Raw genomic sequence first — 25000 nt, 5'->3', positions numbered from 1 at the left:
GCGAGGCTACTCCATAAGCATCTGGCAATTGCTCAACTTGAGACATTCCTCAAAGTGTGAACATGCACTCAAGTGGGTTGCAATTGACAGACCTTGCAGCCACTGCACCCACACATCCAGGCCCCGAATGCAAGGGATGAGAGAGAGAGAGAGAGGGAGAGAGAGAGAGAGAGAGAGAGAGAGAGAGAGAGAGAGAGAGAGAGAGAGAGAGAGAGAGAGAGAGAGAGAGAGAGAGAGAGAGAGAGAGAGAGAGAAAGAGGGAAGGGAGGGGGGATGTAAGTAGCTGTGAAGGGACAGGAAGTGGCGTGGGAGGGAAGAAAGGATGGGATGGGAGCAGGAGAGGGAGATGGTGAGAGGGGGGGGGGGGACCATCAGGAAAGGGAAGAAATAAGAATACAGAGTGAGAGTGAATGGTTAGACAGAAGAAAAAAGAGGAATTGGGAGAGGATAAGAGATAAAAGGGGAGATACAAAAGGAGGCAAGAGAGGAAGGGGAGAGAGAGAGAGAGAGAGAGAGAGAGAGAGAGAGAGAGAGAGAGAGAGAGAGAGAGAGAGAGAGAGAGAGAGAGGAGGAGGATTCGTATCACCTGGCCTCAACAGATGGTAAATTACCGAGAATATACATCACCAAAAGGCTGTATTACAAGCTACGAGGATGAGGGAGAGAGAGACTATAGGGAATAGGTGAGAGGGAGGAGGGGGAAGGGTGGGAGAGGGAAGGGTGGGGACGAAAGGTGGAGGGGGGGGGGAGGGGGAAGGGATATTTAGGCCTAATCAACCCTGATCAATCCATCCCCCCCCCCCTCACGCACTCTACCAATCAACCCCCCTCATTAACCACAGGGACCTACACAGAGACACATCCCCTGCCAGGTCATTGGATAATTACTCAACTGCCATTTCAAGTCTGAGGAGAAAAACAAAATATCATTTAGCACCACCTGGAATTACAACAACGTTTACCATTTACCACCTTGGTAAATGGCTGCTCATAGGTAGGTGGGGGTGGGGGGGACATTTACCCCCACTAAAAACAAAATTTAATGCAGCATTTATCAGGCTTGATGTTTAGCCAAGGGGGGGGGGTAGGAGGATAAGGGGAAGGAGGGGGTAGAGGGGAGAAGGGGGGGAGGGCTCCTATAAACCAGGTGATCAGGTAATCTAATTGTCTACCTGCACGCCACCTGGTGGTCACAGCTGACCCATATATTCACACACATACACCTGGTCACACCTGATAGATGAACATTCGAGAAAATAAACCCATTTGTTGACAAAGACACATAAAAACCCATGAAAACCCCAAGAATAACCTCCCCATCAATTTCTATTCAGACGATGAGTCACAATAACCTGGCTGGAAGATAAGATGACCAGATTACACACCAGAAGATGACGAGGAGACGACGACGACGTTTCGACGACCACGTTTCGACGACCACGTTTCGACGACGACGTTTCGACGACGACGTTTCGACGACCACGTTTCGACGACCACGTTTCGGTCCGTCCTGGACTATTTACCAAGCCATGCACATCAGGACGGACCGAAACGTCGTCGATGCTTCACTTTCTGATGTTTGAGGTTTGGTCATTCCATCAGTTTCTAACAAACATAAAACAAACGTTTAACGAAAGACAAATGATTTTCAGCTTTAACTTCCTAAATCCCTTTCTTCCCCCCCCCCCCCTAATAACCCTTCTTCCTCTCTTTATCGTCCTTTTCCTTCCTCCTGTCTCTTCTTCTTTCTCTTAATCACCCTCTCACCCCCTCTTCTATTCCTACTCTATCTCATTCATCTTCTTATCTCATCATGGCGCTCAATAATGATCTCTAAGGACACGTGCAAGCTGGAGCCTGATATTGCAGCATCTTGAGGTTATCTTGAGATGATTTCGGGGCTTTAGTGTCCCCGCGGCCCGGTCCTCGACCAGGCCTCCACCCCCAGGAAGCAGCCCGTGACAGCTGACTAACACCCAGGTACCTATTTTACTGCTAGGTAACAGGGGGCATAGGGTGAAAGAAACTCTGCCCATTGTTTCTCGCCGGCGCCCGGGATCGACCCAGGGACCACAGGATCACAAGTCCAGCGTGCTGTCCGCTCGGCCGACCGGCTCCCTTAACATAGGAGATGCAATAATATAACTTAGATGCTCTGTGGTGGAGAGCCACAGAGGCCACACGAGAGGAAGGACAAGAGCATCAACTAAAGAGCTGTACCACTGATCAGGTGGTGGTACAGGTGGTGGTACAGGTGGTGGTACAGGTGGTGGTACAGGTGGTACAGGTGTGAGGTAGTTACAGCTACAGACATAAAAGGATACTATATTGACTGTGTGTATGTGTGTGTGTGTGTATGTGTGTGTGTGTGTGTGTGTGTGTGTGTGTGTGTGTGTGTGTGTGTGTACTCACCTAATTGTACTCACCTAATTGTGCTTGCGGGGGTTGAGCTCTGGCTCTTTGGTCCCGCCTCTCAACCGTCAATCAACTGGTGTACAGATTCCTGAGCCTATTGGGCTCTATCATATCTACATTTGAAACTGTGTATGGAGTCAGCCTCCACCACATCACTTCCTAATGCATTCCATTTACTAACTACTCTGACACTGAAAAAGTTCTTTCTAACGTCTCTGTGGCTCATTTGGGTACTCAGCTTCCACCTGTGTCCCCTTGTTCGCGTCCCACCAGTGTTGAATAGTTCATCCTTGTTTACCCGGTCGATTCCCCTGAGGATTTTGTAGGTTGTGATCATGTCCCCCCTTACTCTTCTGTCTTCCAGTGTCGTGAGGTGCATTTCCCGCAGCCTTTCCTCATAACTCATGCCTCTTAGTTCTGGGACTAGTCTAGTAGCATACCTTTGGACTTTTTCCAGCTTCGTCTTGTGCTTGACAAGGTACGGGCTCCATGCTGGGGCCGCATACTCCAGGATTGGTCTTACATATGTGGTGTACAAGATTCTGAATGATTCCTTACACAGGTTCCTGAACGCCGTTCTGATGTTAGCCAGCCTCGCATATGCCGCAGACGTTATTCTCTTTATGTGGGCTTCAGGAGACAGGTTTGGTGTGATATCAACTCCTAGATCTTTCTCTCTGTCTGTTTCATTAAGTACTTCATCTCCTATTCTGTATCCTGTGCCTGGCCTCCTGTTTCCACTGCCTAGTTTCATTACTTTGCATTTACTCGGGTTGAACTTCAACAGCCATTTGTTGGACCATTCACTCAGTCTATCCAGGTCATCTTGTAGCCTCCTACTATCATCCTCTGTTTCAATCCTCCTCATAATTTTTGCATCGTCGGCAAACATTGAGAGGAACGAATCTATACCCTCTGGGAGATCATTTACATATACCAGAAACAGTATAGGTCCAAGGACTGACCCCTGCGGGACTCCACTTGTGACGTCTCGCCAATCTGAGGCCTCACCCCTCACACAGACTCGTTGTCTCCTGTTGCTTAGGTATTCCTCTATCCACCGGAGTACCTTCCCTCTCACCCCAGCCTGCATCTCCAACTTTCGCACTAGCCTCTTGTGTGGTACTCTATCAAAGGCTTTCTGACAATCCAAAAATATGCAGTCTGCCCACCCTTCTCTTTCTTGCCTTATTTTTGTTGCCTGGTCGTAGAATTCAAGCAACCCTGTGAGGCAGGACCTGCCATCCCTGAACCCATGTTGATGCTGTGTTACAAAGTTCCTTCGCTCCAGATGCTCCACTAGTTTTTTTCGCACAATCTTCTCCATCAGCTTGCATGGTATGCAGGTTAGGGACACTGGCCTGTAGTTCAGTGCCTCCTGTCTATCCCCTTTCTTGTATATCGGGACTACGTTAGCTGCTTTCCAAATATCTGGCAGTTCCCCTGTTGCCAGTGATTTGTTATACACTATGGAGAGTGGTAGGCTCAGTTCTCTTGCTCCTTCCTTTAGAACCCAAGGGGAGATTCCATCTGGGCCTATAGCCTTCGTCACGTCCAACTCTAGTAAACACTTCCTTACTTCCCCACTGGTAATCTCAAACTCTTCCAGTGGTTCCTGGTTAGCTATTCCCTCACTTACCTCTGGAATTTCTCCTTGTTCTAAGGTGAAGACCTCCTGGAATTTCTTATTCAATTCCTCACACACTTCCTTGTCATTTGTAGTGAATCCTTCCGCCCCTATCCTTAATCTCATAACCTGTTCCTTTACTGTTGTTTTTCTCCTAATGTGGCTATGCAACAATTTAGGCTGAGTCTTTGCCTTGCTTGCGATGTCATTTTCGTATTGTCTTTCTGCCTCTCTTCTCATCCTGACATATTCATTCCTGGCATTCTGGTATCTTTCTCTGCTCTCCAGTGTCCTGTTATTCCTGTAGTTTCTCCATGCCCTTTTACTTTGCTGCTTAGCTAGCCTACATCTTTGATTAAACCATGGGTTTCTCATCTTCATTTCTCTGTTTTCCTTTTGGACTGGGACAAACTTGTTTGCTGCGTCCTTGCACTTCTGCGTGATGTAATCCATCATATCTTGGGCCGTCTTTCCCCTGAGCTCTGTTTCCCATGCTATATCTGTTAGGAATTTTCTTATCCCCTCATAGTTTCCCTTTCGGTATGCTAACCTTTTGGTTTCGGTATCCCTCCTCGAGTTCAATAACCCTTCTTCAATCAAGTACTCAAACACCAGTACACTGTGGTCGCTCATTCCTACTGGGTCCTCAAAACCGATTTCTCTTATGTCGGAGTCGTTCAGAGTGAAGACTAGGTCGAGTCTTGCTGGTTCGTCATTTCCTCTCATCCTTGTGGGTTCTCCGACATGCTGGGTTAAAAAGTTGCTTGTCACTACCTCCAATAGTTTGGCTCTCCACGTATCCTCGCCTCCATGCGGTTCCTTGTTCTCCCAGTCAATCTTTCCGTGATTGAAGTCGCCCATGATGAGCAGGTGGGATCTATTTCTACAGGCAGCAGAGGCTGCCCTCTCAATTATAGTGTTAACTGCCTTGTTGTTGTTTTCATACTCTTGACTGGGTCTCCTGTCATTTGGTGGAGGGTTGTATATTACTGCTACTACTATTCTTGGTCCTCCCATTGTTATGGTGCCTGCTATATAGTCTCTGAACTCCTCACAGCCCGGGATGGCCATCTCCTTAAAACTCCATTCCCTTCTCATGAGTAGGGCCACTCCGCCTCCTCCTCTACCTTCCCTCTCTTTCCTTATTACTGTATACTCCTGGGGAAACACGGCATTCGTTATGATTCCAGAGAGTTTTGTTTCAGTGAGTCCGATTACATCTGGGTTAACTTCTTGTGCTCTTTCCCTTAGTTCACTTGTCTTGCTTGTGATCCCATCTATGTTCGAGTACATCACCCTGAAACTGACTCTCTTCTGCTTCTTTTCTGGGGGGGACCTTTGGGATCTGGGGTGAGTGGGAGCTGGGGGGACCTGGCACGGGGGGATTGGTGGAGGAGGGAGGGCTTGGGGTGGTGGGGGAGAGGGGGAGGGTACAGGGGGTGGATAAGAGGGGGAGGGTACAGGGGGTGGATAAGAGGGGGAGGGTACAGGGGGTGGATAAGAGGGGGAGGGTACAGGGGGTGGGTAAGAGAGGGAGGGTTGGGGAAGCATGGGGGGAGGAGAGGCTGTGGGGGATAGGGGAGATGGGGGGGCTTGGGGGGAGAGAAAAGGGTGGAGGGCTTGGGGGGCGTGGGGGAAAAGGGAGGGCTGAGGTGGGTGAGGAAGAGGGGAGGGTTTAGGGGAGTGGGGGAGAGGGGAAGACTTAGGTGGGGTGGGGGAGAGTGGGGGGCTTAGGGGGGGAGGGGGAGAAGGGAGGGCATGGGGGTGGGAGAGACGGGAAGGCATGTGGGAGAAGGGAGGGCATGGGGGATGGGAGGGAAGGGAGGTCCTGGGGAGAGGGGTGAGGGGGAGAAGGGGGGTGAGTGGGGGGAGGGGGGTGGGTGGGGGGAGGGTGCCCTAGGTGGGTACTTAGTGGGGGGCTGACAGGGGATGGGGCAGGTTGGGTGTCTGTTGGGTAGAATTTGGGGGTGGTGCCCCAATCCCTGTGGCTGTTGCACTGTTTGAGGAGGGTTCTCCACTTCCCTCTGGGATTGTAGGGTTCTGGGTTGTGGTACTCTGATTTCCTTCTCTCTCCCTGCGCTCCTTCCTCGCGTCTGCTGTCCGTATTCTCTCTTCCCTTGTGTCATATCCCTCTGCAGGAATATTTTCTTGAACTTCTCTACACCTTTTAGACAACACTTCCTTGCTAGCAGTTCCTCTTTCGCGATTTCGCTCATGAAAACCACCTTTATCATTCGGTCTCTGTCCTTGTTGTACTTTCCAAGCCTTTGTGTGTGTGTGTGTGTGTGAGTGTGTGTGTGTGTGTGTGTGGAAATATTCGAAGGGACAAGAAGGCGAACTCGAATTATACAGTAAGAGGATACCATCAGCGGCATATGCAAAGCTTATCAACATTCGTGCAAGTTCCAGGTACAAAGACACGGACAAAAACGCTTTACGCTACCTACGTTAGACCAGTGCTAGGCGATGCATCACCCTATAAGACTGCCAGTCATCAATATACAGCATTAAAACTCTTTAGACATTTTCCCCCTAATTGTCTAATAGCCATTAAATTGATGCAATTGACCCCGCGAACAACATTAGCCATAAGGTCAACATAAAAGTGTGCTAATTACCTGTACTTGAAACTAACGCCACAAATACGTATAAGAATATTCGAGAGGGACATGATCACAATATACAAGATCATAACAATGGCAAAGGGAACAGTTTTGTTTTTATTTAACATGAACAAGGGAAGAACTAAACTGTTATTGGTGGAAATTAGAAACTCCATAGCGATGGTAAGAAACCACTTCTTGAGTGCAAGAAAAGTTAGCTGAAACGGGAGATAATTGAGGGAGGTATCTATATATATATATACATTCAAGAGTATATATATGATAAGAGGATCGGGAACCACAGGAATGGGGTGACTTTACTGAGAGGCGGGGCCCTAGAGTCAAAGCTCAACTCCCCCCTTCCAATAACATACAGATGAACACACCTGAATACCTATGAAAGAACAAACTCACCTTACTCACCAATTCATCCTCAGAGTAAACTCACCCTAATACCCACAATCAGCAGTTAACTCACCCTCCCATCCCCCCCCCCAACAACCAGTTAACTCCCCCTCTCCCATCCCCCCTACAACCAGTTAACTCCCCCCTCTCCCATCTCCCCTACAACCAGTTAACTCCCCCTCTCCCATCCCCCCCCTACAACCAGTTAACTCCCCCCCCCTCCCATCCCCCCTACAACCAGTTAACTCCCCCTCTCCCATCCCCCCTACAACCAGTTAACTCCCCCCTCTCCCATCCCTCCTACAACCAGTTAATTCCCCCCTCTCCCATCCCCCCTACAACCAGTTAACTCCCCCCCTCCCATCCCCCCCCCTACAACCAGTTAACTCACCATAGACCAGGTGCCAGGCACCCTGTGAACCACAGATCACCGTGGGAACTGATCGACTGAAGGGAACAGCAAACGAAGTGATTAAACCCGTGGTGATGGTGGTCTGTGATGATGCTGCTACCGGGAGATGAAGTGTACTGATGGAGGGAGATGAGCCCCGGAGAGGCGAGGGATGCTGCTCTGGAGGAGGGGGGACGGGGTGAGGTATTAAGGGGATAGGAGGGAGGAGTTGATGGGAAAGGTAGGAATCCTAAGGGATAGGAGGGATGATTTGATGGGACAGGGATGAAGTTAATAGGAGAGAAATGCTGTGGAATAGGAGGGACGCAGTGATAGGGATAGAAAGAGGCTGTGTTGGGATGGGGGGGGGGGAGAAAAATGTGAAAATAGGCGAAGAAAAGAGAAAACTAAAGAAGTAGATGGAAATAAAGAAAGAAGAGAAGAAGGAAGAGACTGAAGAAAATGCAGGAACTAGAAATTGGTGGATGATTTGGTGGAAATTGGTGGAACACTCTCTCTCTCTCTCTCTCTCTCTCTCTCTCTCTCTCTCTCTCTCTCTCTCTCTCAAACAGACATTAGGCACAGCAAAAACACCGGGTTCCTATGCCCCAAGAGGGTATGGATACCCCTCAGTCTAGTACCCTGGCCTAGACAGTGTTGTTTGTTGTTAAAGATTCGCTACCTGGAACAAAAAGTCCCAAGTAGCACGGGCTATGGTGAGCCCGTAGTAGACAGTGCTGGTACCCATGTAATAATAGCAGTGTACTGATGCAATGAATGAACTGAAGAAAGATGTAATGGTAATGTGATAGACTGGAAGGATGGTATGAATGTGGAATGGTCGGATGGTAGGAGAACCATATTATGGAAGAAAATGGAATGGTAATACTGTAGGATGGCTGAATAGTAACGGTGTAGGATAGCTGAGTAGAATAGAAGATTGAAGGACTGGTAGGATGTCAATCAGTTGATAGACTAACCAGGTCTATCAGGCAGGCTTACCTGAATGGCTGACCGATTAACCACTGGGAAAATTTCCAATGCCCAATACTGACCACCATCAATCTAAGACCCCCCCCCCCCCACCCCCTTGACCCGAAACGGAACTTTGACCTCTAGCGCAATATTGAACTTTGACCTGACTCGGAATTTAACCTCTGACCCCCTGGCTTAGTGCGGAATCATGACCTCTGATCTAAACAAAATTGAACTTTTACCTCCGCTCTCTGGGCCAAGCGGAATCACATGGGAACTTCAACCCATGAGTCTTAGCTCTACATAAAGCTTTGACCTTTGACCTACGTCAGAGAGAGAGAGAGAGAGGGAGAGAGAGAGAGAGAGAGAGAGAGAGAGAGAGAGAGAGAGAGAGAGAGAGAGAGAGAGAGAGAGAGAGAGAGAGAGAGAGAGAGAGAGAGGGAGAGAGAGGGAAAGAGAGAGATGGAGGGAGAGAGAGAGAGAGAGAGAGAGAGAGAGAGAGAGAGAGAGAGAGAGAGAGAGAGAGAGAGAGAGAGAGAGAGAGAGAGAGAGAGAGAGAGAGAGAGAGAGAAAGAGACAGAGACAGAGAGAGAGAGAGAGAGAGAGAGAGAGAGAGAGAGAGAGAGAGAGAGAGAGAGAGAGAGAGAGAGAGAAAGAGACAGAGAAAGAGACAGAGACAGAGACAGAGAGAGAGAGAGAGAGAGAGAGAGAGAGAGAGAGAGAGAGAGAGAGAGAGAGAGAGAGAGAGAGAGAGAGAGAGAGAGGATGGTAAGTAATATGGTGGTAGGGGAAAAAGTTGGATACTCACATTAAGGAAAGACTGTAAATGAATAACAAGAATTAAAGGTGTTAAGGGTGTCAAGGGTTGGGGGGCAGGAAGAGGGTGACGAGGGTATGTGTTGTTAGGGTGTAGTGGTGAGGGTGTAATCCTTACCTAACAGTATTAAACTAACAGTGCTTACCTCTCAGTGACTTATCTATCGAAGCCAGGAATAGCTCTGTATGTCTCCCACCTATACTACTGGCCTACCTGTCCCCGTCTGCGTTATAATTGAACTATTCTGATATTCGAATTCTCTGTCGAATCCGGTCTTAAAGGTGTGGATGGAGGTGGCTTCCACAACATCTTCTTTCAATACATTCGACTTGTTCATCTCCCATACGAGTATTTCTTCACATTTCATCGACTATTTCAATTTCAATTTCGACTCATTTAGGACTCATTTAGCTTCCACTTGTGTCCTCTGTGCCTACTTTCTCTCAAGACACTATCCTTCTCTACCTTATCTTAGTTCCCCCCCCCCCCTCAGTATCCTGTATGTCGCGATCATATTCCATGTTTCTTCTTTCCTGCAAGCGTGTGAGGTCTAGTTCCCTTAACCTATCTCCTTATAGCTTGATCCTCTTAGCTCCGGCACTAATCTTGTTAGAATTATTTTTTTTTAAGTTTTGAAATTAAGTTTCAGCGGTGCGGGATACCAAGCCGGTGCTGCAAATTCCAGTGTTGGTGTAACCAAAGCTGAGTAAATTGTCGTGAATAAGCAAAGTGTGTTCTATACTGCGCAGCTGTGAACTCACTGCGCCTGGGAAGTGAATCTAATTTATACAGGACTTAAAAATGCATGTTGTCAACAAGGCATCTGTTTGGGACACTAATTCTTTCATAATTCCTATGTAATTCCAAGTATACAGGCGGGAGGGGTCTCTCTCTCTCTCTCTCTCTCTCTCTCTCTCTCTCTTTCTCTCTCTCTCTCTCTCTGCTTCCTCTACTGGCTCACTGCTATACTCTATTATGTATACTCGCCATATACTCATCTATACATACGTTACTCATTTTTACTCATTCGTCCTCATACTCAAGTTAGTATTTATGATAAGGTCCTCCCGTGGCGCAGTGGTCCCACACTCGCCACGCGCTACGCCAGCGATTTAGTCTGGGTTCGAATCCTGGCCGGAGGAGGATTGACTATAGGTGGCGGTTTTTAACTGCACGCCTCCGTTCACCCAGCGGTGATTAGGTACCTGGTTGTTAAACGATTGGCTGATCGTGTTCCAGGGGAAACTATAGTGGGCAAGGTGCCTAATCACCATGAGGTGATTAGGCACCCAGGCCACTAACGAGCGGCACTGTTAATCTGAGACTCACATTAACTCCTCTTCCCCCCCAATCACTAATTTGACCCCCTAACCAATCTTGCCTTTCTTCTGACGACCCCTGCGTACACTAATCCGACTCCAACAATCACCAATCATCCAGTACCCCCACTTCAGTACTATCGCCCAATCAGTTCCTCCCTGGCTCATCCTTCCTCATCTGTCTTCCCCTCTCTTCTATTTCCTCTCTCTCTCTCTCTCTCTCTCTCTCTCTCTCTCTCTCTCTCTCTCTCTCTCTCTCTCTCTCTCTCTCTCTCTCTCGCTCTCTCTATCTCTCTCCTTTCTTCCTTTCGTAACTGATCCAGCTGTCTCTCTCTAATCTCTCTTCTCTTCCTCCAATCTCTCTTCCCCTCTTTATGCCTTTTTGTAATATAGGACACAGATGATGGGCTTATCCAGCACACTATTCTGGTCCTTTGTTGCTGCATAGAGGTAGAGTCAGTGTGTACATAGAGGTAGAGTCTGTGTGTATATAGAGGTAGAGTCTGTGTGTGTACATAGATCAGAGTCTGTGTATGTACATAGGGGCACAGTCTGTGTGTGCATAGGGATAAAAGGTTATGAAGCCCATACATAGGTTAATCAGGTGTTCTGGGCGTAGCATGTTGAGCACTGTCTTCTGTGTTGGCATCTTCATGTGCTGGTCTTGTCCTTACTCTCATGGTGGGTAGAGTGAAGAGTTTCGTTGATTTGGGTGTTCATGGTAGGTTGTTCTATTCTTATGTTGATTGCTTCAAGAATTTGTAATCTTCTGACATCTTGAGTTTTGGCTATTATACAAGTGTTTTTATTCAGCATTTCTCTTGTTAGGGTAATGTCATGGGCTTGTTTGTCTCATGTCATTCCTGGGGGCACCGGATTGAAGATGACGGGTCTTGGGAGGTCAGGGCTATCTTGACGTTATCTTGAGATGATTTCGGGGCTTTAGTGTCCCCGCGGCCCGGTCCTCGACCTGGCCTCCACCCCCAGGAAGCATGCAGCCCGTGACAGCTGACTAACACCCAGGTACCTATTTTACTGTTAGGTAACAGGGGCATAGAGCGAAAGAAACTCTGCCTATTGTTTCTCGCCGGCGCCCGGGATCGACCCAGGGACCACAGGATCACAAGTCCAGCGTGCTGTCCGCTCGGCCGACCGGCTCCCAGGGTCAAATGACGGGTCAAACGCCTCGTCAGCTTGGTCGACGTCATACCTATGTACTTAGATTGAAGGTTACATCCTTCAATCACATGAGACAAGCCCATGACATCACCTAACAAGAGAAATATGGTTCTAAATTTTGTTCTTGTCAAATGATAGAGATTTCCATTATATTATATAATTACATTTTTTTTTAATTTGAGTTAAAACGAACATAGAAATACGACCAAACTTAACCTATCATAACCTACCCTAAACTAACATAACTAAGTCAGTACTTCATGTTAATACAATATAATATTAATTCAAATAAAAAATTGGATTTCTGTTTTTAAATGACAAAAATTTCTCTTTGCATATTAGGCAAATCGGGCCTTGCTTAGTAGGGCAAGAACTGCATTCTGGCTACTAGGTACAACATATAATATATATATATATATATATATATATATATATATATATATATATATATATATATATATATATATATATATATATATATATATATATATTAATAAGGTCACTTTGATTACTTCAGAGACATATTGAGAGTAAATAAAGGTAATTCTGAGACTAATCCTCTTGCAGGCGCAAATTAAAAAGGATCCGATTGTAAGATGATGAATAGATCGATCGTTGCTTTGTTGAGCTTAAACAATAGAGGAATGTGAGGAAGGGTAGGGAGGAGAGAGAGAGAGAGAGAGAGAGAGAGAGAGAGAGATCTTTACTGGCACAATTATTCCTGAACACACAACTGTGTTAAAATGTTCCTTCTGTAATCTGTGTGTGTGTGTGTGTGTGTGTGTGTGTGTGTGTGTGTGTGTGTGTGTGTGTGTGTGTGTGTGTGTGTGTGTGTGTGTGTGTGTGTGTGTGTGTGTACTCACCTACTTGTGCTTGCGGGGGTTGAGCTTTTTAGCTCTTTGGTCCCGTCTCTCAACTGTCAATCAACTGGTTGGATGTGTAAGTGCACGTGAAACCGAAGGTTCCAGAAGAAAACCGAAGGTTCCAGAAGAAAACCGGAGGTTCCAGAAGAAAACCGAAGGTTCCAGAAGAAAACCGAAGGTTCCAGAAGAAAACCGAAGCTTCCAGGACAAAACTGGAACAGTAGCCTATGGCTCCTCCGCTCTTGTACCCACCTGTGAAAAAAAATCCATCCGTGAGTGAATTCTCTCTCGTTGAATTTCACCAAAGCCAATTGTTCAACAGGAATAGCAATGATGTCCCAGGTGAACTTAACTGAACATGACAAGTTAAACTCTGTTATCCAGAATATTCTCGCAAAGAACACACACACGCGGTGGCCTTAAAAACTGATTTCAAGCTAAAAAATTTATATTTTCAGCCCCACAATGAAATTCAACTCCTATTAGTATAAGAGGCTATTGGACCCAATTAATTCCGAGGGGCAATAATTGGTAATTGGGACATCATTTTTTTTTTATTTTTTGGGCACAGGAACATTGTCTGCGTATAGCAAGATGTCAGCTTGGCGCGCCGAGTGGGTAAAAGATATATAAAAGTTTTATAAACTGGTTATAAGTGCTAAAATCTTCAGTGATACGTAGCTTATAGTTAGGGTCTTTCCCTTCTCCTCCCTTACCAACTTGTATTCTAAATTATATAGATATCAAGAGATTAGGAATGGCTTGTAGATATTAAAAAGGTTTAGAAAGGAAGGTTACTGACAATTTTAAGGTTATATATATATATATATATATATATATATATATATATATATATATATATATATATATATATATATATATATATATATATATATATATATATATATATATATATATATATATATATATTCCCTCCCCACTGTTCCAAGTTCTATACCTCCTTACCCAAATCTTTCACATCATCTTCAATCGTCTTCCCCCTACCTTCCCCCCCCCCTCATCCTCCTCCCCCCATCACCCCCCCCCCCCCTTACCTCATCAACACGAGACCTCTTCATCAAAGTAATGACCTACAACGGTCACCAATTGCTACAATAACAAAGGAAGAAAAAATCCGCTTCATGGATAATTTTTCGAACCATACGAAAGATGAGGGGGAAGATAGAGGGGGGAATAAAAGGTGGGGGGGGGAGACAGAGGGGAGTAAATGGGGGGGGGGAGGAAGAGGAGGTCAAGGGATTTATTGAGGTGGGAAGAGCAAAGGAAGAGGAAGGGATTTATTGCACGGAAAGAAGTGGTTAGTTGGGAGGGAGGGGGGGATTTATTGAAAGGGAGGGGGGGGGACGGTAATAGAGGGAGAAGGGGGGAATAAAGGAGGACGGGACGGAGATGAATAAGGAGAAGGGAGAGGAGAGAAGGAGAGAAATGGGTGTAATGAAGAAGAACATGTGAGAAGGGTGGAACGAAAGAAGGGAGAGAGAGAGAGAGAGAGAGAGAGAGAGAGAGAGAGAGAGAGAGAGAGAGAGAGAGAGAGAGAGAGAGAGAGAGAGAGAGAGAGAGACTGAATATAATACACATCTATTACCACCACTACATTTATGTAATCCAATATGTAAATTCAATACATATTCTCCATGTCAGTGTATTACATGTATATACACAGAGTACATGTATATACACACAGCTCATAAAGCGCCAAGCCATTACGACTATATAGCACATGGAAGGGATCAGGATAAGGATTTGGGATGGGACGGAGGGAAAGGAATGGTGCCCAACCACTTGTGGACGGTCGGGGATTGAACGCCGACCTGCATGAAGCGAGACCGTCGCTCTACCGTCCACCCCAAATGATTGGGCACACGAGTATACTAAGCATATGTTAGACTCACTACCATCATACTCATTCTTGGGAATGAAATGTTCTTAATCCCAGAGAGCAACGAAGAATAGGCTCATATGATTCTTGTCTAACCCGAAGGATATCTTTCCATTTGGCTATAAGAGAGATATCAAACAAAAGATAACAAGCAGTGCCATACCATCGTCTTGAGATCTTGAGGTTATCTTGAGATGATTTCGGGGCTTTTTTAGTGTCCCCGCGGCCCGGTCCTCGACCAGGCCTCCACCCCCAGGAAGCAGCCCGTGACAGCTGACTAACACCCAGGTACCTATTTTACTGCTAGGTAACAGGGGCATAGTGTGAAAAAAGAATTCTGCCCATTGTTTCTCGCCGGCGCCTGGAATCGAACCCAGGACCACAGGATCACAAGTCCAGCGTGCTGTCCGCTCGGCCGACCGGCTCCTGGTGAAGGTAAAGTTAGTCTCTCTCTCTCTCTCTCTCTCTCTCTCTCTCTCTCTCTCTCTCTCTCTCTCTCTCTGTCTCTCTCTCTCTCTCTCTCTCTCTCTCTCTCACCCTCCCTCCCTCCGTCCCCTATCTGATTTTTCGTACTCAGATAGGGCAGGAGAATGAATCTACTCTCTCTCTCCCTCTCTCTCTCTCTCTCTCTCTCTCTCTCTCTCTCTCTCTCTCTCTCTCTCTCTATCATGGTACTCAATTCCCTTTTTTTCTCTGTAGATTGTAATTAATATTTGGACATGAAGGACTCGTTGGTGAATGTGTAGTGCTTGGTGGTGGAAGTTTGGTGGCCAGTAAACTAGTTGACGACGCTGTAAACCCAGAGTTTAAGGAGGAGGGGGGGAGGAGGGGGTAAACTGGGGTATAAATGATTTATACTGTTTGTTGTTTGGGTACACACGCCAGGGTTGATGGGTGCGCCTCCACACGCACGCACGCGCACACACACACACACACACACACACACACACACACACACACACACACACACACACACACACACACACAGGCTGCATGAGGCTTCAATAAGACCTAGACAAACTAAAGGAATGGTTGAACAAATGGTTGTTAGAGTTTAACCCAAGCAAATGTTATGTAATGATGATAGGTGTAGGGAGCAGGAGGCCAGTTATAAGGTATCATTTGACAGATGAAATTCTTCAAGAGTCAGAGAGAAAGACCTGGGGGTTGATATCACGCCAGACCTGTCCCCTGAAGCCCATAGCAAGAGGATAACATCAGCGGCATATGCCACGTTGGCTAACATAAGAACGGCCTTTAGAAACTTGTGTAAGGAATCTTTCAGAACATTATATACACCACATATGTTAGACCAATCCTGGAGTATGCGGCTCCAGCATGGAGTCCATATCTAGTCAAGCATAAGACTAAACTGGAAAAGGTTCAAAGGTTTGCCACCAGACTAGTACCCGAACTGAGGGATATGAGCTACGAGGAGAGACTACGGGAGTTAAACCTTACATCACTGGGAGACAGAAGAGTTAGAGGGGACATGACCACCACATACAAGATTCTCAGAGGAATTGATAGGGGTAGATAAAGACAGACTTTTTAACACAAGGGGCACATGCACTAGGGGACACAGGTGGAAATTGAGTGCCCAAATGAGCCATAGAGACGTTAGAAATAATTTTTTCAGTGTCAGAGTAGTAGACAAATGGAATGCATTGGTCAGTGATGTGGTGGAGGCTGACTCCATACACAGTTTCAAGTGTAGATATGATAGAGCCCAGTAGGCTCAGAAACCTGTACACCTGTTGATTGACGGTTGAGAGGCGGGACCAAAGAGCCAGAGCTCAGCCCCCGCAAACACAACTAGGTGAGTACAACTAGGTGAGCACACACACACACACACACACACACACACACACACACACACACACACACACACACACACACACACACACGAGCGGACAAAATTTCACCTTTTTCTCTGACGTTTATTCAGAAGACAACATAAACATTTTGTATTTTTTTGTGTTATTTTGAACAAAAACAATATCAGAAATAACTTAACTTGTGCTACTCCCCTCCCCCCCCCACATACCTTCCTCCCATTCCCTCACCCCCTCCTCTCTCTCTCTCTCTCTCTCTCTCTCTCTCTCTCTCTCTCTCTCTCTCTCTCTCTCTCTCTCTCTCTCTCTCTCTCTCTCTCTCTCTCTCTTTCTCTCTCTCTCTCTCTCTCTCTTTCTCTCTCTCTCTCTCTCTCTCTCTCTCTCTCTCTCTCTCTCTCTCTCTCTCTCTCTCTCTCTCTCTCTCTCTCTCTCTCTCTCTCTCCTACCAAACAGCTGTAGCCGGGGTTACCCTGGAAGGATTATATGAATTAAGTACGGAAGGTAGTTTAGGTAGATCACGTGAGTTGAGCTTGCAATCTCTTCTGCAACCGAGGGTAGGGGAGAGAGAGAGAGAGAGAGAGAGAGAGAGAGAGAGAGAGAGAGAGAGAGAGAGAGAGAGAGAGAGAGAGAGAGAGAGAGAGAGAGAGAGAGAGAGAGAAGTGAAAGTAAAGACTAGTAGAAGGATGGAAACAGATTGAGAATGAGCGTGTGTATGAATATATGGGAAAAGGTGGAAGAGCTGCTGTTCATTTAGTATACCTTGAGTATACCTTGAGTATACCTGGAGTGGGGCTCTTGGAGCTGTTCTACTCTCCACCAAGCCCCGGGATGGCGACCAAGGTTGCCATGTGATGACTTGATCTAGAGAGCTGTCGGTGCAGGAGGCCAGCATGCGGGCTAACATGAGATACAGTCCACCGAGGCCAAAGCCAGTAACCGAACGCACAAAACAAAGATTCCCTGTGTTGAAAACAGAAAATAAAATGTATTTAAAAATACTTAAAACACAAGATCACTTAATCACTTATAAGTGATAAATAAGTGAGTAAACTTATAAGTTTATAAGTGGTAAACTCAGGTATACTGAGTTTACAAGGAGACATCTAGACAGTTACTAACCTAACTGCCTAATTAATTAACATAATTAATTCCCTTAATTGTAGGGAGCACGAGGTCAACCTTAAACAGTTTACAACGACTCGAGGTCAACCTTAAACAGTTTACAACGACTCGAGGTCAACCGTAAACAGTGAACAACGACTCGAGGTCAACCTTAAACAGTGTACAACGACTCGAGGTCAATCTTAAACAGCGAAGAACGACTCGAGGTCAACCTTAAACAGTTTACAACGACTCGAGGTCAACCTTAAACAGTGAACAACGACTCGAGGTCAACCTTAAACAGTGTACAACGACTCGAGGTCAATCTTAAACAGTGAACAACGACTCGAGGTCAACCTTAAACAGTGAACAACGACTCGAGGTCAACCTTAATCAATGAACAACGACTCGAGGTCAACCTTAAACAGTATACAAAGGTAGGGGGAAGGGGGGGGGGGGGTTCACGATCAAATCGAAATCCTTCTTGAAGTCTAAAATTGATACTTCAAGCTACCCCCTTTCTCTTCGCAGAAACAGCAGCTACAAGAGAACAGCAACAGCAGCAGGAGCGGCAGTAAATACAACAGCAGCAGCGACAACAGCAGCAGCAGCAGCAGCAGCAACAGCAGTAGCAGCAGCAGCAGCAACAGCAGCAGCGATAAGGGATTACAAACATCGGTGATATTCCCAGGGTACAACAAGGTGAGGGACCTCGTCACCTAGGAAACAGTCGAGTGGACATGTACGTGAAGGGGCGTGCACGTGAGGGGACGTGCACGTGAGGGAACAAGCACGTGAACGGGACGTGCACGTGAGGGGACGTGCACGTGAGGGAACAAGCACGTGAACGGGACGTGCACGTGAGGGGACGTGCACGTGAGTGGACATGCACGTGAGGGGACGTGCACGTGAGGGGAACGTGCACGTGAAGGGAACGTGCACGTGAAGGGAAAATTTCTCCCCAGTTAGCCTCCTCTCTCGTCCTAATTAACAGTAACTCCAAGGTTGACAGCTGGAGGAGAGACGTTCGAATCCCTGAAGGATTCGAACTCATACAGCCAGCGCTTCCAATTCCTGTTCAAAGGAATTGGAAGTCGTTTGGACCCCCCTCAACCCAATTCCCGACCACCGAGAGCTGTCGGGAATTGGGTTAAGGGTCAAACGACTTCCAAATTTGTTGAAGTCAGTATGGCCTAGTGGTCAAAGTACTGGACCGGCTACGGTACATATAGCCATGGCTGTCTGGGGGAGTGACAGGTGAGAGGCGGGACCAAAGAGCCGGAGCTCAACCCCCGCCAGCTACAACAACAAACGGAGAAATAAAGCAATAAAGTCCCTCCAATAACTCTCAGACAACGAGGCACTAATGCCTAAGGAGTAAGTAGTTACCCTCAGTAGTTATGATCTGAGCGGCGAGGCTGTCCGGCTGCCCATTACCACGCTCTTAATGGGTCGGGGGGGGGGGGGGGGGGGGGGAGGGTGTGTATGGGTCTTAGCAACAGGCCGGCCGACCTATACTATATATCTATCCTCTGAGATAAGCTACAACGCTAACCTTATTCTAGCCTAGGAATATGCAGCCTACCTTCCTCCCCTCCCTCCCTCTCTTCCCTGTCTGATGTCCGTAAGGCTGTTAACGGTGCGGATGTGGGCACACTGTGTGTGTGTGAGAGAGAGAGAGAGAGAGAGAGAGAGAGAGAGAGAGAGAGAGAGAGAGAGAGAGAGAGAGAGAGAGAGAGAGAGAGAGAGAGAGAGAGAGAGAGAAAGAGAGAGAGAGAGAGAGAGAGAGAGAGAGAGAGAGAGAGAGAGACTGTGATCAGAAGACGAGGTCTTCAAGCAGTCAGTCAGACAGACTGCCTGAAAGCAGAGTGCTTGGAGTATCGCAGCAATAGAATAGTGACCCCAACTGAGTGTGTCTAGAGTGCGGGTTGAGGGTGGATAGCATTTGATGATTGCTGTAGAGGATGTAGAGAGAGAGAGGAGATTGAAAGAAGCTTAGAATAGAGGAGAAGTGGATGGGACTTCTGGCTAATTTGGAAAACAGGATTAGCTTCTATGCCTTTCAATCGCAATCCCTCCCCCCTTCCCCCCCCCCCTGCAGCAGCTGCACAACCTACCAGATGAGGCGGGACCCAAGAGCCGTGGTTCAACCGCCGCAGCCAAAGTTGGGTACAAGCCTAAGGAGATATGCAGCAGCTTGTACTCACCTAGTTGAGCTTGCGGGGGTTGAGCTCTGTCTCTTTGGTCCTGCCTCTCAACTAGCCCAAGACGCTATGTATTAGTACCTTTATGCAATGTACTTACCTTACCTATGTATCTCCCTCTATGTATCATATGTGTAATGTATACATGTGTGTGTAAATAAAGTATTATTGTTATAACAGTGATTTAATCAGGATGTTTAATCCTGCTTTTCTCAAATTCTTCCAAACGGTACCTGGAAATATTCCTCCTGGGGGGTATATTCCCAGGAGGGAATATATTCCCTCCTGGGTATATCCTCTATCCCCACATGGGTATATTCCCCCCACGTTAAAAGACTGGCGACCAATAGGGGTCCAAAACCTGTACAGAACACTGTACACTGAGACGTCATATAGTGACTTCACACACCTGATCCCCCCACACCTGGTCCCACACCTGGTCCCACACCTGGCCCCACACCTGGCCCTACACCTGGCCCCACACCTGGATAAAACACAATATTTTAGCTCTTTATTTTCGTTACCTGAGGTCAGGATAGGTCAGGATAGGTCAGGATAGGTCAGGATAGGTCAGGTTAGGTCAGGTTAGGTCAGGATAGGTCAGGTTGGGTCAGGATAGGTCAGGATAGGTCATGTTTGGTCAGGATAGCTCATGTTTGGTCAGGATAGCTCATGTTTGGTCAGGATAGGTCAGGTTAGGTCAGGTTAGGCCAGGTTAGGTCAGGTTGGGTCAGGATAGGTCATGTTTGGTCAGGATAGCTCATGTTTGGTCAGGATAGGTCAGGTTAGGTCAGGTTAGGTCAGAATAGGTCAGGATAGGTCAGGATAGGTCAAGATAGGTTGTGCTGGGTAAGGTTAGGTTTGGATAGGGTAGAGGTGGGGGTGTGTCTACAGAGAAACAAAGACACCTTGAGCCTGAAATTGAGTGTCAAATCCCTTCTCTTCTTGACTTTGACAAGTTCGAATCCCAGAAGGAAAGAGAAGACACAAGAGGAGTGTGTCCTGCTGATAATGAGGATCTATAGAGCCTTAAGGAGGCTTAAGGAGGCTCTATAGAGCCTTAAGGAGGCTCTATAAGAACTGAGACATGCCTGAAACCCCTCTATATGTCCTCACGAGCCTAAACCCTAACCCAACCGTACTCTTAACCTAATCAAACCCTATCCTATCTAAACCCTAACCTAACCACCCTGAACTAAATGACAGAAGACCCAGATCTCCTAACTTCCGTGTACTGATTTTACTGCTGGGTGGATAGAGGTATCAGGTTAAAGGACACGTTCACCCCCAACCGTTTCTGTCCCTCCAGGGGAGAGAGGGGGGCCAGGGAATCGAACCCGGATCAATCCCTCGATTTTTTTGTGAGTGAGCTGAGAACGTAGCATAGGAACCCACCTACCTACCTTGACCTAAATCTACCCAGATCTACCTACTAAATCTACCTACCCAACCTAAATTGTTGTGATGTTTCAACTGATATGTTGGTTCTGCAGCGCTTATTGTCGTCAAACTCTGTCTGTCTGTCTGTCTGTCTCTGTCCCCCGTCACAGGCCGTCAGGACAGGCCATCCTCCCACTCGATGAAGCATCAATCACCACTGTCAATTACAGAGGAATCTTCTAATCTACTCTGTCTCTATTTTTCCTTCCTCCCCCAGCTCTTCTCCTCTCTCCCCCCCCCCTCCCTCTTCCTGCCCCCCTCTTTCTCTCTTTTCCCCTCCCCCCTCCCATCCCCTCGGGCTCCCCACCAGCCGGGGCTCGACAGTCGCTTAGGGACTGATGGACAGTGACTGATGGACAGTGTGTGGACGAGCCGGCCCAGTAGCCCTGGACAGGCAGATTGCTAATGGAGTCCTCTATTACAATTATTAATACCATTATAATTCCCATTATAACTACAATTATTATTATTATTTTCATTACTTGCGCTGGAGTTTGCTGGAGAGAGAAGTATGAGGAAATAAGTGAGTGTCGCTTAGTGGAATATGATGTCGTCCCCTGTCGTCCCCTGTCGTCCGCTGTCGTCTCCTGTCGTCCCCTGTCGTCCGCTGTCGTCTCCTGTCGTCCCCTGTCGTCTCCTGTCGTCCGCTGTCGTCTCCTGTCGTCCCCTGTCGTCCGCTGTCGTCCGCTGTCGTCTCCTGTCGTCCCCTGTCGTCCCCTGTCGTCCGCTGTCGTCTCCTGTCGTCCGCTGTCGTCTCCTGTCGTCTCCTGTCGTCCCCTGTCGTCCGCTGTCGTCTCCTGTCGTCCCCTGTCGTCCCCTGTCGTCCCCTGTCGTCCCCTGTCGTCCCCTGTCGTCCGCTGTCGTTCGCTGTCGTCTCCTGTCGTCCGCTGTCGTCTCCTGTCGTCCCCTGTCGTCTCCTGTCGTCCGCTGTCGTCCCCTGTCGTCCCCTGTCGTCCGCTGTCGTCCGCTGTCGTCTCCTGTCGTCCCCTGTCGTCCGCTGTCGTCTCCTGTCGTCCCCTGTCGTCTCCTGTCGTCCACTGTCGTCCGCTGTCGTCTCCTGTCGTCCGCTGTCGTCTCCTGTCGTCCGCTGTCGTCTCCTGTCGTCCGCTGTCGTCCCCTGTCGTCTCCTGTCGTCCGCTGTCGTCCGCTGTCGTCTCCTGTCGTCCGCTGTCGTCCCCTGTCGTCCGCTGTCGTCTCCTGTCGTCCGCTGTCGTCCCCTGTCGTCCCCTGTCGTCTCCTGTCGTCCGCTGTCGTCTCCTGTCGTCTCCTGTCGTCCGCTGTCGTCTCCTGTCGTCTCCTGTCGTCCGCTGTCGTCCGCTGTCGTCTCCTGTCGTCCGCTGTCGTCCGCTGTTGTCCGCTGTCGTCCGCTGTCGTCCGCTGTTGTCCGCTGTCGTCCGCTGTCGTCTCCTGTCGTCCGCTGTCGTCCCCTGTCGTCCGCTGCCGTCTCCTGTCGTCCGCTGTCGTCCCCTGTCGTCCGCTGTCGTCTCCTATCGTCCGCTGTCGTCCCCTGTCGTCCGCTGCCGTCTCCTGTCGTCCGCTGTCGTCTCCTGTCGTCCGCTGTCGTCTCCTGTCGTCCGCTGTCGTCCGCTGTCGTCCGCTGTCGTCCGCTGTTGTCCGCTGTCATCCGCTGTCGTCTCCTGTCGTCCGCTGTCGTCCACTGTCGTCTCCTGTCGTCCGCTGTCGTCCGCTGTCGTCTCCTGTCGTCTCCTGTCGTCTCCTGTCGTCCGCTGTCGTCCGCTGTCGTCCGCTGTCGTCTCCTGTCGTCCGCTGTCGTCTCCTGTCGTCCGCTGTCGTCCGTGACCAATGAACATTTACCGGGGACAAAGAAGAAGCCCAAAGAAGTAATTCCCAAGCACCAGTCTGGTGTTAAAAACTCACCACACAGTGTACTCGTAAGTCACGTGTGTGGGGGGCAAGCCTGAGGAGAAATGCTCACTGTATCCACGATACCGGCCTGGCCTAGGAGGAGTTTGAAGAAATTTACAGCCACTAGGGAACAAACTATTTTTTAAAATTGTTAACATTCATATTTTATAAACACTAACTTTATATATATATATATATATATATATATATATATATATATATATATATATATATATATATATAAAGTTAAAAAGCAACAAAGGTATGACCTTTCCCTCATGCGTGGCAACGCCATGCTGGTTGAACCAAAACTTGTCTATTGACTTTAGCATGAGGTCAGCCAAGGTCACCGCCATTCCTCCCCCCCCTCTTCCTCAACCCCCTCTTCCCCCTCCCACACTCCTTTCCTATCATAACGCTCTTTAAGAGGGGGGGAGGGATGGAAAGGAGGAGGGGGGGTAGAGACTTTCATTGTGGGAGAGTTTAATTGTGGGAGTAAGTAAGTTGGAAGAAAGTTTAAATATGTGAAGTGTCTAAGTGTGGATGAAATGTAGTATGGGAGAGAGAGAAAGAGAGGTGTGAGTGCGTTGGCAATGACAACATAAGGCGCTCAGCCAATAATATCCTCACAATGCTTGGGCTGTACCATTCTCAAGAACACCAACCCATCAGGGATCATTCAGTTCTAGACAGACTCACATCTGGAACATATGTTCTCTCAACACAAAGATATACGTGATCTAAGGTGTGTGCTTGGTAGTAACCAGGGGATGTATGGGTTCGAATCCTTCCCCCATATAGCTCCTACCTTGAGGTTACCTTGAGGTGCTTCCGGGGCTTAGCGTCCCCGCGGCCCAGTCGTCGACCTGGACTCCTATACTGATTTTTCACACAAACTATCTTGTTCCTCTAACAGCACCGGTCATTTAACACACCATCTCACCCCCTTACACGATGAATGAGTTAACATGTTCAACTGTAATCTACATTACATGAGAATCTACCTGTAGATGTAATCTACCTGTCACAGATATCCCTCGTTATCAGTACCCCACCGTCCAAGGATCACACAAGTTTGAGGAATGAGGTGGTTGACTCATTACCAAGCCAAGTAATGAGAATCTTGCTTATCTTAAAGCTGTGGCATCACACCTGAAACAATTAACTTCTCTGTCATAAAGGTGAGATCCCTCGAGCACCGTGAAATCCCTCGAGCACCGTGAGATCCCTCGAGCACCGTGAGATCCCTCGAGCACCGTGAGATCCCTCGAGCACCGTGAGATCCCTCGAGCACCGTGAGATCCCTCGAGCACCGTGAGATCCCTCGAGCACCGTGAGATCCCTCGAGCACCGTGAGATCCCTCGAGCACCGTGAGATCCCTCGAGCACCGTGAGATCCCTCGAGCACCGTGAGATCCCTCGAGCACCGTGAGATCCCTCGAGCACCGTGTCTACACCGACGGCTCACTCCACTACTCAACACCAAGAAGGACTACAGCGGTATGTGTGTGTGTGTAAGTTATACAGAAGTAATACTCACACTTAGTACACAAACAAAGCTTGAGGCTGACTAACAGGCTGGACTCTACATAAAACAGAACTAGCTCAGGGGGAGCCGGTCGGCCAAGCGGACAGCACGCTGGACTTGTGATCCTGTGGTCCTGGGTTCGATCCCAGGCGCCGGCGAGAAACAACAGGCAGAGTTTCTTTCACCCTATGCCCCTGTTACCTAGCAGTAAAATAGGTACCTGGGAGTTAGTCAGCTGTCACGGGCTGCTTCCTGGGGGTGGAGGCCTGGTCGAGGACCGGGCCGCGGGGACACTAAAAAGCCCCGAAATCATCTCAAGATAACCTCAAGATAGCTCCACTACAACTAGCTACTAGTACACTAAAAAAAAAAAATCCCACAGGAGTAGTTATTTTCCTATTTAAAGTCTGATCTTCCAGCACTTGAAAAAACTTCTCTTGCAAGATCGACAGTAAGAACCTCTTAACAGTATATATTATAAAGATCCTGCTCGTTGCACAGAATAACGGGTTTAGAATACATTCAAATACAA

Source organism: Procambarus clarkii, chromosome 13, assembly GCF_040958095.1.
Source record: "Procambarus clarkii isolate CNS0578487 chromosome 13, FALCON_Pclarkii_2.0, whole genome shotgun sequence".
Lineage (NCBI taxonomy): Eukaryota > Metazoa > Arthropoda > Malacostraca > Decapoda > Cambaridae > Procambarus > Procambarus clarkii.
The sequence above is the reverse complement of the archived record's forward strand: the minus strand, read 5'-3'. Positions refer to the sequence as shown.